This window comes from Anomalospiza imberbis, chromosome 3, assembly GCF_031753505.1.
Source record: "Anomalospiza imberbis isolate Cuckoo-Finch-1a 21T00152 chromosome 3, ASM3175350v1, whole genome shotgun sequence".
Taxonomy (NCBI): domain Eukaryota; kingdom Metazoa; phylum Chordata; class Aves; order Passeriformes; family Viduidae; genus Anomalospiza; species Anomalospiza imberbis.
The window spans coordinates 20973774-20990245 of NC_089683.1; the positions used below are offsets into that span (position 1 = coordinate 20973774).

The window sequence follows — 16472 nt, forward strand, 5'->3', positions numbered from 1 at the left end:
TTACTAGATGGTGCTGTCGTGGTGTGTCCCGTTCTTACTTTGTAGTATGACAACATAATCATAATGAGCAATACTGACAACAGAGCCTTATATTGATACCTATGCTTCAGAATTATGGCAAAGATAAATCATCCTTATTCTGCATGGAAAATGTCCTGAATTGCACGACAGGTGATTTACATGCCGGCATTACATTCCAGGTGTAGCTGTGCACAAATCAAATGGCCCGTTATTTAGCACAGATAGGAATAACTTGGAATCTAACAAATCGTCAAAGGGATGTAGGAGAATTGTATAGGCAGGCAGTAAGTATAAAAGCCTAGTGTGGACTTCACTTAAATAGATACTTATTTGGAGACTCACAATATGAACATGCTACTGTGCAGCTCACAGAAATCACTAGAAGGTCCATCTCTCATTTTATGCTTTATTTGACAGAGTTAAGACATACTCTTTTCAAATAGAAGGGTAAAAGTAGCAGAATATTCTTTCTTGCCTTCAGCTTTACTTACATTTAATAATCAAGTCATTATAGTATTCTGCTAAAATAGTGCAGAATGTATAGTTACAGGTGTAGCTAAATTAAAAACCAAAAGGGATGCTTATGTATATATGCTGGAAAACACAGAACAGTGAATGCTGATACCTATGTGTCAACATGATTATTCTAGTTAGGCTGAAGTATGTTAACCTTCAGCAGATAGAAGAGACCAAGGTATTACTTAAGCATCTTTAATAGCAATTAGCTAATTAGCTGAGATAAATGTGTTAACAGGTGATTTGTGTCTCACGCTGAGCAAACACAAAACAAACCCATTTGAGATTTCTATTTATCTCACCTTGAAAAAAAGCACACCCTTTGAGCTAATCTAGCAGGATTCATTAACAAGTCCTCTAAGGGTATGGTGATCCAATAGTTTTACTCTTGACCCCTGGCCAGTGCTCTGCAGGAGCAGAGTATGGAATGACTCCTTAAGTCACAGAGCAGTGTCAGTGAAATGCTGACTTAATGCCAGCCCCTTAGCAGGGAAGACAGACCAAACCTGCCTCTGCACTGACCTAATCACACAGGTTCTAGGGCAGGAGGGGTTTGCATCCATCTAGGTGACTTTAAATTCATGCAAGTTCCCATTTGGATATGACTACTTTGTGAATTTCAGGCTAAGAGGAAGTACTTTCCCTATCACCACTGGCCCCATTGTGTTTTCTGTAGATTTCTGCAATCTCTGCTACTTCAGAGACAGATCAGAATATAAACCACACCAAAGTATCTGTCTGGTTTTTATGTGAAGGGAAAAAAAATTCTTTATAACCCTTGCAGTTGATCAGCTGAAACCCTAAAGTACAAGATTTGATTATAGTCATTGTCTTAATGCAGACCTGCAAGTGTTATGGGCATGTTGAGAACTTCCAGAAGCTGGATTAAAGCATCTCTTTTACAATGATATCTAATCTCGTCCTAAAGCTCCAAGCAATGGCGAGTCCACCAGCTCCCCTGGTAAGCCATTCCAATATTTAATTACCCTTAGTGCTAGGAAATTGAAATGTTGTGGAAAGGTTGAATTTGTCTAATTTCAGCTGCCAGTCTTCCTTTTGCTATGCCTTTGTCAGCAACACTGAAAATTGCCCCTTCTTCAGGTATGTTTTCTGAACAAGTGTCTATGACAAACTGCAGGGACCTGTTGAAAGGTCTCTGTGCAGAGAAGCTGTGCTACTTGGCCTGATGAACTTATTGCCTTGATCTGCAAACCTGGCCTCTTTCATAGACTATGACAATTTTATCACCCCTGTGACTACTAAAAATTTTTATACAGTAGTCAAGATACCTTTCAACTTTTGTTCTGGTAAATTTGAGTCATTGTACTGTTTAAGGCTCACACTGTAAGACTGGTTTTCTGATAGCTGTCCTAGGAAACCCTGGTTTTCAAAAACTATGAGAATATATTCATGTAGAATTTTGTAAATGCTGTATATAGAAGTAAATTACTTTTTTATTTGTACATAACACTTCCTTCTTAATTCTCCCTTTTTAAGGATTTAGCTACAGTTCAGGTTACAGTGATTGTCTGTGTCAAGCAAACCAAGTGGTAATCCTGAAAGGTAACTGACATTTGAGTTGAGGAATGAGTATTTTTTCCCTAGCTTGATGTGGCTAACATGAGATTTGAGGTGGAAGGGAATGCTCTTATAGCAGCATATGAAATCTAGCAGTTTCAATCTGGTGAAATCTGGGTGGGCATTGAGTTTAGGGTGATAATTAGTCCAAAGAAGAAGAGGAATTAGCCAGGATGTCACTAATGAGTGGGATGAAATAAAGGTTAGAGACTTTAAAGCCCCATTTAAATGCATTCTTCAGACTGCATCCCTATAAATAATATCTTGTATTAGCTCACTTAGAAGATTAAAAATGTGCCTTTAACTAAGCGGAGCTCCATGGTGAAGAGAGTTAATAGCAGTTGTCTGCTTTGATTTCCACGGGCTGTGAAGCACACCTATGAATTCCTGTTCTGGATCACATAAAAATTAGTTAGGTGCCACCTGAGCTAGGAATCTACAGAAGGTAATTCAAATGCACCTTCTGCATCTCTGTTGATTTTTCTTTTAATTCAGCTTTAGCATGTAGTGTTTTCTCTTTTCCCTGCTTCCACCCCAAAGTACCCAACTGGTCAGTAAGATCCACAGACTTTCTTTTGCTTTGTGTTAATGATGAATGCTGTTCTGTTGCAATTCATCTGAATAGGCTTGAGATTTTCTGAAATACCTCAGGGACAAAGATACTATTTTTTTCAAAGACTTCTTCACTGTTGGCAATGTAATGCTTGATTTCAACTTCAGTATTCTGTTTTAATTTCTGAAAGTCCCTTAGTAGTCTAGGGAACAGACTGCTGTCTCCAGCACTGTCAGTAAAACTAAGATAGCCCTAAGTGGAATGAGCGCTCTCAGGTCTTTGAATAATAGCTCAAGCTACTGTAGGAACTTTGCATGTGCAGTCCTGTAGGAAGTGTTTAGAGAAAGAGTGTCTCAAATGCTAATTAAATATGTACTCAAAATATCCTTCTCATTTCTCATTCCTGGGTGTATCTGATCAAGGTAGTGGTCAGTGACCTGCTCATTTTCCAAAAGAAACAACATTTTGTCCATATAATGAGCATCATTTCATTAATCAGTTAAAGGCCTGTTGAACTGTGCACTTTCCTAATCACAGATCTGCTTTGTCAAAAATTTAAATGGACATTTCATTTAGTACACCAGCACTGGGTATTGTGGTTGAAATAAAAGTTTATCTGTGAGTGTTTTCTCAGCCATAGTAATTGCAGTTACTGTAGCATTTGTGTCAGAAGCATAGAAAGTCTCATCTTTATCCTTTTTCTCTGCCTTTGCCCAAAGTATGTGTAAGGTTGGGTTGAAAATGAAGACTGGATGGCTTAGGACAAATAACACTGACTGGAACTTAGTTCAAGAGTATCGACAACAAAGTTCAGTGTTGTTTGATTAGAGTTGACAGATTTTAGAGAACAAATTTGGAGAAAATACTATTTTGCAGCTGGTTTTGGCTAACTATCATTTTGATTTTATCTGGGGAAACGTTTAGCTAGTGAATTGAGTCTGCTAAGTGTTGCAGGGTTTTTTTTTTTAAATCTTTCTCCTGAATTTCAGTAACAGAAAAAAGCAAAATCTGTCAGCTTAGGCTGAAGACAAACCTGAGTTAAAAAAAAAGGTAAAAAAAGTAAACAAAAATGTAAAATGAAAGTCATCAAAGGTTAAGAGGATGGAGTATGATGAGCAGGTAAACAAAACAAAACTAAAAAGGTCACTCACAGCTGAGCTCCTTTTGAGCTTCTGTAAAATTGAATGGGCAGAATCACAAACTAAAAATAAGTTATCTTGCATTTATTGTTTTCCTCTAGTACAGATTTTATCCAAATTCATAACTTTTGTAGTTCTGTTCATTTCTTCCAGTACTATGTTTGTCCCTTGACTTTTTTGTCTCAAGTAAAAACCACGAGGAGAAAGTTAGTGTGTGCCCTATCTTGCCTTTAGAGTCTTAGCTGGGACGTAACTGTGCATAGTCCTGCTGTTCAAAATATCAGTTTTCCAGATGAAGCTGCAGGTAAAAAAAAACCCAACAATTATGTACCAACCTGAAAACGCTGCTCTGGGAATTTGTACTTGACGGGGTCAGGTAGGATATTAAAAATTATTTCAAATTGATTTAATTTTTTTTTTTAATTTGTTTCTGAGCTCCTTCAGGATCCTGGTCCAAAATAGCTCATATGTTTTCAGTCTGGGTTTCTCTAGAACCTGCCTCTTGTGGGTCATTGAGCAATGAGAATTGCATGTCACCGAGCAAACCTTTCCTGGTGTGGGGATACAGATGTGTTCTGGGGCAGCTGAGCTGGGGCACACACGGCGTGCTGGTGTGTGCTTGCTCTAGAGTGCAATGCAGTCATGGAGTTACAAAGATAGGAAAGAAAATGAAAGTACCTAATCATGCAGGAATTTGACAGTGTGATTCATTCCTGTATTCAAATGTTTATTTCTATAGCCTCATTTTCACTTGTTTAGTTTCCACCTAAATATATGCAAAAAGCAAAAATGAAAGGGATATACACTTTTCTTGAAAATATGGCAATTTCAGAAGTGAAGGAACTATATAATCTTGAACTTAGGAGTCTCACAGAGACATATGGTATTGATGCATTGCCACATGAATTTATTTTACTCTTTAGGATTACTTGTCTCATTTCTTTGGCTCTCAGCTATGATTCATACTTGTTTAACAAGAACTGTATGAAGAGCTGTTGATGTAGAAGTACTGCAGGTACTACTAGTAATTTCTTAGCCATTTATATAACATAAGTTATACAAAGTCTTAATGAGTTCTGCACAATTCTTGATCTTGTTTAATGTGAAGCTAATGATTAATTTTTAGTTAATTTAGTTAATAAAGTGCTTTTAATTAATTCTTTTTTGATATTTTATTAATTATTGTTTTTAAGTGTTCTGGGGTATTTCATGTTAAGGGTACAGGATGAATCAGAGTAATTATATTCCTCATTCATTACCACCAAACAGAATTTAAAGGAACTAAAATAAATAAAAAAAATGTTTGGACTCTACCAGATCCTGCAGAGTTACAGAGTTACATGGTGTATCTCTGATTTGCAAATGCATGAAGTCATGGCTTGAATCTTCTTTAATTAATCACGTCTTTTTAGAAATATCTGAATTGTAATTATTTGAAAGCAGCAATGGCTACAGTATTTATGATATTGGGTTTGTCAAGTTATCCTCAATGTTCAGTTAAGGCAGCAATTTTTCCAAACTGTCATTCAACTATTCTGAGCTCTGTTTTTAGACTGTGATGCTGCAGGAGATTGTTGCAGGGCTTCATAATATTAAGAGAAATATGTCAAAGGAAGACTCTGAAAGGTTAAAGTCTCCGAAAAGAAGTATATTCAGATATTTTAAACTGATAGTCCACAATAACGCATTTGAAGAAAGATATCAAACTGGAATTTGAGCCAAAGGCAAATCCTTAAGGAGGATAATTTAATGTTTGAATTGAAAAGAGGACACCCATGTTGGTAGTCAAAGATTGTCTTCTTGCAAGCTTTGACTCCACATCTAAAACCTGCTGTCTTTAATTTCCTTTTTGATGGCATGGATTAAATGTACATTATTTTCACAACTAGACATAGAAAATGCTTTTAATTTGTCAGGTAGTAGCTCCTTAAGTACACAAATATTAAATATACTGTAATGATGGGGTTTGTATTTACTGTTACTATGTACCGTCCAATATTACTCCTTGGCTATATGTATAGGCCAGCTTGTAGCAGCTGAAGGTTGTACTTAGAATATTTTATGAAATAAGTTGTTGATATTAATACATATTCTTCTAATATATATATATAAATATATAAACTTTACAGGACACAATAAAAATCATGACTGTTTTTATCCTTGTGGCCAATTAAGTAGTCCAGCTTCACTTTTTAATGAATTTTAGTTGTTTGCTGTATGCAAAAAAAAAAAAAAAGGTAGTTTTTTTTTAATTTTTTCTGGTTTTGTTTTAATTTTTATAGGTATTAATTTATCAAATATCATTTTCCCTAAAATAATGTCATCTCAGAATGCTTTTTAAATTTATAGTTTTGAAATATATATTTATTTCAGACCCTTCAGTTTTTCCTTTTCTTGAAATGAGCAGTTGGAGTTGTGAATTATAAAAACTTTCCAAGGAGAATAGATGTTCGGATTATTTTCTATAAGCCAACAGATTCTGCCCAGAAGTTTTATGTATTGCATAGATGACAAGTCGGGTATTTCTTTGCTGTTATAAGATTTTAACAATAATAAATCATACCGCTATATAAATACGTTCTTATGAAAATAATGAATGACACTCAAAGCTAAAATGCCATAAGCAGTCTTTACTATTTCAAAGTAAACTTGCTGATAAAATTTAGATTTTATTTTTGACATAGCTTTAGAACTGTTTCCTTATTCAGATTTCAGCCAAGGAAGTGATCATAATGATCAGAGACAATAGGAGCTGGTGTTTTCCTTGGTTGTCTCTACCTCTGAATGAATATGACTGTGTTTCCTATAATCATAAATTTTGGAGGTGGTTGTGTAAGACTTATCTATCAAGATCAGTGACTTGTGTATGTGTGTTTGATTTTAATGCAAGACTAGGCACTGTTAATTAATATTGAGATGACTTTTTACAGTTCTGGTGGTTAACAATCAATTTTTCAGAAAGAGAAGTTGCTATTCTTGTTAGTTTGGCAGGAATACTCAACCTGTCTCACAGGTCAAGAACTGGTTATTGCTGTGATTATGAGTCTGTCAGAGGGGATTACAGAATTTGTCCTGTAGGATGATTAAGGCTCATGCACTATTTCAGAGCATAATCTAATGCTCATTTATTGTGTATGTTGAACTGCAGGATAAAAATAACCTTTTAATAATTCCTCTGGTAGGTGTAATGCTTTTTTCTTTTTCTATCAGCTGAACGTTTAGGCCTTCATCAAAGTGCTAGATCATACGTAATTAGTTTGTATGAATTAAATGATAGTCAGGTTGTACATATTTGTTTGGATGGGTGTAGAAATAGAGGATTATTTCCCTGTGTCAGGATCTTTGGCTGTAAGAAACTATGCATTGTAGGTGGAAAACAGAAGCTAACTGCCATGTTTACATTTTATATGTTCTTTAGGTGAAGTTCATAAGTAGAATACATTGCATCTTTCTCTTGATCCCTGAATTGCTCCTGACAAATGTAACCTACCCATAGGACAAGTGATTGTGCTCCAGCATCACAGCTTCTTTTCCAGCTACCTGTGCCAGTTTCTGTCTTTAGTGCACTTGCCAAAATGAGAAAATAACTCAGAAGCCAGATAAATTATTTGCATCCTGATATCATGTGTCATCAATTCTCAGTGGTGAAGTAAGAAACTTATTTTTTTTTACCTTCTGCATATTTTTGTAGTGAGGAAAATCTGTCAGGAGGTCAGTGCTGTAGGGTCCTTGTCAGGGGCTCAGCTCAGGAGAACTTCACAGACAGAGCCATCCCTTCATTACAGTCTGTCAAATGCAGTGTCCAATATAGCTTGCTTTCAAAAGCATCCATTTCCCATGGACAGGTGGTGATTCACTTGCTGACATCAATCAGATTTCTCCTTCAAAAGGAATTCTTCCACCCTCACTGAGAAAATAGTATAAGGCATTACTCTTTGCAAGGCAAGGATAGCAGACTGCATTCCTATACTTCCAGCAGGTAGAAATTGATGGTGCTCTCCATGATCTTTACTTTTAGACCACAGCTACTCAAGTGGGAAATTTCAGAGTAGCTTTAGTGAGAATATTAGTTCTGCTGTGTTTTTAAGTTCTTATTTTGAATTTTTTTTCACAGACTTTTTTAAAATTTAAAAGTATGGAGCCAGATGTTTTTAAAAAGCACTTGAAGGTGATTCAGATTAATAACAAGATTCACAGAACCATTGGGGAAGCAAAAGACTTACAACTATGGGAGTGTGTCAGCAGTGTGTTAAATTAGTAACTGTGTGTAGGCTCAATATGAGATTTAACAGGTGCCCCAGATATGGTGTGCTGACTCTCTGCATTGAAGTGAATTTTATTTTGGTAACTGAGAGGAGGTAGGAGAGAAAGAAGGAATTGGCAAGCTCCTTCTGCACATTCCAGAAAGAATCTGACTAACATGAAAGGCCAGCTTCAGATGCCTTTCACTGGATCTCCTGCACAGCAAGGAGCACTAGATTTGTATGTGGTGAGTTGAAAATGGTAGAGAATCCCATAAAATACAGGTGAGAAGAAAAAGAAGCATTGTTCTGCATCTGTAATAAAATCTATGCCTTCCTCAGCATTTCCAGCATTTTATCTGTTTACTGTATTAGAGTCTTAGGAGACATACTTTTGTATTTCATAAAGTGCAGTGACAATGAAGTCTCTAGAATGGAAAGCAGCTATCTTAGCTAAATTATGTTGCCTGTTGCTATGGAAATGGTAGCTCACGAATTTTTATGTAAGTGCTTGAGGTACAATACTTATGACATCTTATCTAAAAAACAAGGTTTATACTTCATCCACCATCAGGTTTTTGCTTTACTTTAATGACAATATTGGGCAGTAATCCCCAAGAGCAAATGCTGAAATAACAACCCATTCCATGGAAATATTTTTCATCATAATTAACTGGGCAATTTTTGAATTGCAATATAATCAGGAAGTTATCAGCCTTTGAATCTAATTTATATATCCATTGTCGATGTTTTGAATATGTATAGTTACAGGAAAATGCAAATCATTTTAAGCAAACATTGTTTATTCTGCATGTTGCAATTAAGACTCTACCTGCCTTCTTTCAGTATCACCTTTACATCATTTTTTTAAGTCAAGATGTAATTGACTTAAAAAAACCCTCAATATTAAGACAGGATTGAGAAATAAAACCCAAGCCCTCATAAGTTTTATCCAAAACTTCCTTTCCTGTTACATCTTATAAAACATTCTCACTAACATAGCCAAAAATTTGTTTTCTTCCTGCAGAGAATTAGTTGCATTCTCATAACACTTTCCACATCAAGTAAGCTGCATCCACTGTACCTGTTTATTTCTTACTTAATAGAAAAGCATTATATTTGTCTTGAAATCAAAGACAGGAATTTGAAACTCATATTTTCCCCATTATTTTAGCAAATTATGTAGTTGCTAAATAAACAGAGAAATATCTGCAAGAGATCAGAAAGAAGCTAAGCAAAAGAAATTTTCCCTGGAACACTTACATTTATGTTAAGCATGTGATCCTAGTAAGGTAATTGAATATTATAAGATGAAAGCCATTCTTTAGGAATATGGTGATGCTCTCAAAAAAACAGAGAGCAAGTACATTCCTTGGGCAAACAGGGCAACAACTAACAAAAGACTTGCACAGTGTGCCTTCAAGCATTTGGTGGGTCATTGCTGGGATTTTTGTCACAGTAACAGAAGGAAATATAAGTAGTCATAAAAAATGGTTTTTCCTCTTATTTTTCTTTGATCAAACCTTCCTTTTCTCCATGTCTATAATTATCCAGCCTCATCTCTTGTAGGACCAGGTCATCTCTTTTTTGACATCTTGTCTGAGTCCCAGCTGCACCAGTCCAGCGAGCCATATTGCCCAGTGCCTGTCACTGCATCTGCCTCAGTAAGCTGAGGTGGGCTGTGATCTGAGCTCCCTCACTGGCCTGTGGCCATCCACATAGTTAAGTGCCAGAGCTCTCCCTGTGTGTGTGCCTGGGTGTGTTTCAAGGACTCTGGTTGGCAATGCATCTTTCCCAAAAAACAGTTTGGCTGCAGGCATCTTATTAGTGGAAGTGGAAGAGGGGATGAAGGATTGCAGTGGTACAAACAAGAGCTGTGTGGTGACAGCTGGCCTCAAGGCCTGTGTCATAGCCCAGGCCCATTTCATTTATACAAGCTCATGGTTTAACCCCAGCCAGCACAGCCACTCACTCGCTCCCCTCCAAGGAGAGAGAATTGAAAGGGTAAAAGTGAGAAAACTCATGTATGGAGATGAAAACAGGCTAATAGGTAAAGCAAAAACTGAACACACAGATAAGGCAAAGAATTCATTCACTACTTCATTGAGCTGTCCCCAAGAAAGGTCTCCAGCATGTGTAACACTGACTTGTGAAGGCAACAGGCATCACTCTTGAATGTCCCTGCCTTCCTTCTCCTTCCCCCAGCCTTATGTCATGACACTATATGATGTCAGATATCCCTTGGGTCATTTGGGATCCCCTGTCCCGGCTGTGTCCCCTCCAGGCTCCTTGTGCACCCACACCTTCCTCACTGGTGGCATGGGGGTAGGTAAGGAGCAGAAAAGGCCTTGGCTCTGTGAGCGCTGCTCAGCAATAACAAAAAACACCCCTGGATCATCAGCTCTGTTCACAGCACAAATCCAAAACACAACCCCATACCAGTTGCTGTGAAAAAAATTAACTCTACCTTTGCCCAAACCATCACAAATGTAAATAGAGCCTATACAGATATAATCCTGAGCAACAGTCTGCACTGGTACAGAGACACTATCTCGTTCTGACTATTGCACTTGTTTCTACTGTAACCTTCAGACAGCCAAGTTTTCCCTGTTAGGGTCTACACAGAGCTGGGGGGCAGTTCCTCCCCTGATATGCATTATTGTAATTAGATTGAAGGTAATTGAACCATGACACTTTACATTGACTGAGAAAAGGGTGCACTTCTCTGCCATTTCCCTCCCCTGTCTACCATGAGGATAACCCTATTCACACTCACTCTCTAATATCTATGGAGCTTTCTAGCAATATTAAAGTCCTAGCTCAGAATATTCTGACTTATTTTTAAAAGAAAAGCTTACAGCCCTTCCTGCCTGGTGTCACAAACAACTTTCCTTGCATGATCTGATTCCTTTCAATTAAACAAGTTTTGTCACCAGGAACTTGTCTTTAACTGCATTTATTTTCCAGTCATTTCTGCAATCTTTCTGGTCTGATTTTTCTGTTACCTGTTGTCATAATTTAAGATGAGGTTGCTGTTCCAATTAAGAAAGTGACAGGACTCTCAAGTAAGAATTTGCTTGATGCACTGACTTCTGTCAAGGTGGATTATAGCTGTTTGTTGATTGTCACGCATTTTAATGATATTAGTGAATTTCTTGGTATGAATAGATGCTACACTTTTCACTCCTCATATACTCTAAAAAGTTACACAGTGTATTATTTTGCTATTTAAGATCACAGCTTTCTGTTTTTCTGTCCTCTTTCTCTCTCTTTCAGTGCTTAGTCTTTAAAATATTGCCTACAGTTTGCATGACCTTTTGCAAACCTCTCTAACACATTTGTTATGTAATAGGAGACATGTCTGCAATAAAAATTACAGATATAATGATATGAATGTTTCAATCTTTTTATGTCTTTGAAGGCATCTTTTTTATTTATTGAAACAAAAGCACATTTTGTGAACAAGATCTTTCTCATGTGAATACCAAAATCTTAGTCAATTTGCACAATGCAGCAAATTATTTTTTCTTGAAATAGAAGTGTTTAGTGTGAGAGATATTCTCCATACTTAGCTGAAGCAAACCTATTTTCCCATCAGTGCTAGATATGCAAAGAATGCTAGATAAGATTCAGCCATGTTAAGACAAGAAGAAAATATAACTGTATTAAAGCATTTTCATAGTAGACTTTATATTCTTAATATTTCTAAAAAGTATACAAAATCCAAGTTTTATAAATCTATAGTCATTCTGGACTAGTTTTAATACAACTTTCTTCTGGATTGTTTATGAAACTCATACTGTTCTCAAACACTGATACTAAGTTCCACAACCCTCAGCACTGCACTGCTGATTTGCCTGAGTTTTTATTACCAGACTTTGGCATGGAAATAAGTATAAGCATAGCTGGGGCCCTGACTTGACAGGGCCTCCCTTAGAGCAAGTAGGTCACTTCTGGAAGCTGATTTCCATAAATTAGGCAGTAGAGAAGGATAGGCTGCAGCAGGACAATGGCTGCTGGAAATTCTCAGTTCTGAGTTTGCAGTTCTGGACACGAGCATCTCCACAACCTGCACCCACATGGGTGTGAGAAAGGGGAGGGCAGTGGCCTTTGCCTTTTGTGCCCTGCTCTCCACACTTCCAATTGCTCAGCAATATGGGCAGCTCAGCCTACACTGAGCGCCTTCTGCTCTGGGTGAGCTGTGGGCCAGGTCTCAGGGGGGTGCAGTGGCATGTGTCAGATGGTGAATCAATGCTGGGTTCACAGACTTGTTAGGCATTGTGGTATAAGAGCTCCCCATGTATTAATGTCCCTACATGTAAGAGTCGTCTCCTGGAGGGGCTTGGGGCTGGAAATAATCTACCCAGGTAGTAGAGAATATTGTTAGTAAGTACCTTCTAGAATTGGGTTGTCTTATTGTTTTGCTTTGCAGTTTCACTGCTTTTTTCCTAAAAGATAATTTTAAATAATCCTAGACAACTATTCTTCTTCTTGGGCAAAATGAACAGAGTTAAAATGACAAGATTTGGTTGCAGGAAATACCAGGGACTGGGGAAGGCAGGGGCTATGGGTATTTCTTTGCAGTATGTCACAGACGAGTGCAGGAGGTTGTGCCATCAACTACTAAATTTGGGCCTTCCAGAAAGACTTGTTTGGAAGAGGAGACAGCAGGGAAGACCTCTGCTTCCAGGTAGTGACTTCCAAGTGTGTCTGTCTCTCATGTTAGTCTAACTGTTCTGTCAACTATTAGTCAACTGTTTTTCTGTATTGGAGATACAGAACAAGAACGTTTGAAATGAAAAAGATTTATTCTTTGTATTTTACTCAAGAGGAAAAAAAATCAGCTGGGATTTAATAAGACTTGCCTGGTTCATTTTGTTTTTCCTTTCAAAGAAATTCACTGTGGAATCCTTGACATGATTTATTTGTACATTAAGTATCCGATTCTACATTTGATTTTCAGAGGTGACATTTATTCCACCTAACTCTAAGTATTTACGCTCTAGGTGTCTCTGTTAAATCAAGTTACCTCAGACTCTACAGTAAATGGAGACAAGCAAGTATTTTCAGGATAAGATTCATCTGACCTATGAAGATGTCTGTTTTAAGATTAGATGAATAGCAGCTTATTCACCCAGTAGCACTTTATCTCCACATTGTCTGTATATGGGCTTAAGAGTGTTTCCAAGATTCATTTTGGCAGCTGAGTTTTGCTCTTTTTGAGCCAAATAAACACACAAGATATGTTCGGGCTTCTAAAGTACATGGAAGTATTTTGGTAGAATTCTAGCCAAGTAATATAAATCTCTTTTTGGGGTTTTAGTGAATGATAAGCAAATGTTTTTCCATCAGGTACTCTGCATAAGAATTGATAAGGTATCAAGTACACAGGCGAGACTTGATTAACCAGGATAACTGATAAGCATGATGACACGCACAAAATGAATTCCTATTTAGGCAAATGGAAATACTGAAGTCTAATTTCCCATGTATTGTGTTCATTGTCTGACTTTTCATTCCACATAACAGCCCATATAGTGACAATGTTGTTGCTATCCTACAACTGTGTGAGCATCACTCTGCTGACACCCATTGCCATCTGGGCACTTAGCTTCTGCCAGCTCCGGTGTCATGCCCTCATTCTGCCTAAGTGGAGTCACTATTGTCCATTTCACTACTATTTTCTGATTTTCACAAACTATCTCTAGTAATTTTTATTCCCTTTTATACTGGGTCTTGAGTTCACAGTTAGTTGCAAACTGCCAAACCAATGGACAATCTGATTGCACAAGTCAGGTCTTCTTAAAATTCTATGCCAAAAGTACAAATAAGGCATATGTAAATAAAAATATGTAGTGAAATGGCAGCTGCAGACACTAATATTAATGATGGTCTGGAAAATGGAGATGAAAGTCCTTAAATTCATATTTATTTGTGGTGGTAAATCTTTGTAACACAGTGCATAGGTAGGCAAATAAACATGGGGTCAGTCTGTATAGAACTTCCTTGGGTCGGTGTGCAGCATAACAAACATTTGGGTGGAAAAATGCCAGGTTTAGTAAGTGAGAATCCAGTGTTTGAATTTATTACTCACTGCCAGTAAAGGAGGCTGAATTGAGCACGGTGTTGATAGCAGGCATGGGAAACACAGCTGAAAGGGGACTCGGGGGAGCAGCTCGTTCTGGCTCCAAACTGCCGCCAGCCAGGCGAGCAGCAGGTGAGCAGACACAGACCTGCCCAGGGCAGGGCCAGGGACCTCGCTGCTGTCAGCCTCCACTTGGGAACACTTTCAGTGTTGCTCCCACCTGTCTCTGCACTGGAGTTAGCTCGGCAGGCAGTGGAACTTTATGCTGAACCCAACTTTATGCTCCTGTTCTTTGCTTTTTATATCTTTTTGCATAAGAAATTTTAGCTGAGCAGATACATGGTCTTTTTTGACACAAGAAGTTTGGCAGATCCTCAGGTGGATAAACTGGCTTAAAAGTATAAAAACCAAGTTAGATCAACTTAAGATGACCAAGCCTGAGTCCCACATTTAGTTCATTGTAATGGTTCTTCTAGATGTCTATACTTACAGACATTTTGCTCAGGCTCTGAGCTGGTCATTTTGAGCAAGTTTCAAGCCAAAAAATCTTGCAACCATATTTAATGTGATACAGTCTGGAGCTAAAAAAACCCTGCTGGGGACTGAGTTGAAGCCCAGCACTGTGCTAATGACAACTTACATGGTTATCATGTGGAAGTTGGCCCAGGCTTAATCATCAAAGCCTGGCAAAATTCTTTACAGAAACACTCAGTACCGATAATCTCATGTTGTATTTTACCTGCAGTTTGTGAGAAGGAAGAACTGGCCTGAGACATTAAGCTAACTAATAAGGCTTGCAGAAGAACAGGATTCAGGAAACATCATTAAAGCAGATGATAATTGTGAACAACACCTCTTCAAATATGATCTTTAAGACTGACTAGAGTGCCACTTAAAATGCACTTTTAAAAGTGAGCTCTGTATCCAACTGCCTGAAAGAAATCTCACAAGTACTTCTACAGCTCTAATCATAATGCTGTGCTTTTCAGGCCTCTTTTTTTGCTGATCCTGGCTTAAAAGGTCAGACAAGTACCATTCATTACTTTGACCTAGCAGCATCAGGCATTTGTTGCAGTTAACTCTGTAGCTATTATTCTCTAAACACTTGGAGTGAAAGATAGCAGCCTCAAAGTCCTGACTTTTGAGTTTTCTCATGTTTCCACAAAAAGATTTTTGTATTGAAAATGACACAAACCATGTCTTGAGTCTATCAATAAGTCTCTGATGTAGGGTGGGAATAGAAAAACAGTAACTGGCTGCCAGAAGCAATTAGAATACACAAGTGCATTTTAGAAGCACAGGATTTGGGATTTTATGTGGTTCTCTTTTATTTTTTGTGTATTTATTTATGGAATAATATCTCTCTTTAAGGCTTAATGAAGTGCTTCTAACCTGTAAGGCATCAGGCTGAATATAAATTCACATTCGACATTTTAGTTTTGTCTCCATAGAAACTAAATGTTCAAATGTGTTAAGTTATTTTTGTCTTTGGAGTATTTATGTGCCTCAGAATTTGAACATGTACTCAGAGTGAAAAACTATGATCTCAATAAAATTGTGTTGTCTTATGGACTATTAGCAGGTGAATGAGATGTATTTGAATGACTGGTATGGCAAAAAAAAACTCTGGAAAGAGAGAAATTCAGAACTCTGTATTGAAAATAAACTAACCCTAATGTTCCATCAACTTGAAAAATCTGTAAAGTGAAATATATCCAATTGAGAATGTCCAGAATCATCACTTTCTTGCGGTTGTGCTATTGATATCTAGCTGAAGTAAGGAAGTCCACTGAAGTATTGATATCAATACAATTAGGTGAAATTTAATCTCAATAGATACTTTGTTTCTCAGAAGAGAGGTTATACTTTCTCAGAATCAAGGAAAAGCACCAATATGGCTGAATTAAAGTTCCCATTATTTGACTTTTTAATATAGAGTTTTACTGCAGAAAAACTGTCATTCAAAGTAGGAGAGCTCAGAGAATGAAGAGCTTCAGCTCAGTAGCAGAGAGCTTCAGTTGCAGCACTTCAGAGTGGCTGTTTTCAATCTTGTGACTTAGAAGAAGAGTAGGTGTTTATGTTTACTGGTTTTATCTGGATACAGGTAATGTCTGAAATTCAATTGCTGGGTGCTGTTACTGTACTGAATCTGTACATACTGATATTTTAAGGGTCATCACTTCCCAGAAGCTACTGACACTCCCTCTCTTTTAAAATAAATATAATTTTATTACATAAAGAATAATTAGAATGAGTTACAGTAAAAATACAGCAGTGTCAATAAAGCCAAAGACAACATGAAGCCACATTCTTTGTGTCATATAATAGTTTACATTCAT

General features: G+C 37.3%; 1 protein-coding gene across 25 annotated transcripts in view; it reads left to right on the plus strand.

Moving 5' to 3' along the window:
* The window catches only part of DLGAP2 (DLG associated protein 2), a 452231-nt gene that overhangs the window by 303689 nt on the left and 132070 nt on the right, over positions 1–16472 (plus strand). For 6 of the 25 annotated variants that reach the window (XM_068183594.1, XM_068183595.1, XM_068183599.1 and 3 more), the window contains exon 4: positions 1379–1498. The exons of the other annotated variants lie outside the window; for them this stretch is intronic. The gene's annotated coding sequence lies outside the window, so the exon portion shown is untranslated. The remainder of the gene's footprint in view (positions 1–1378; positions 1499–16472) is intronic. 25 annotated transcript variants of the gene reach the window in all.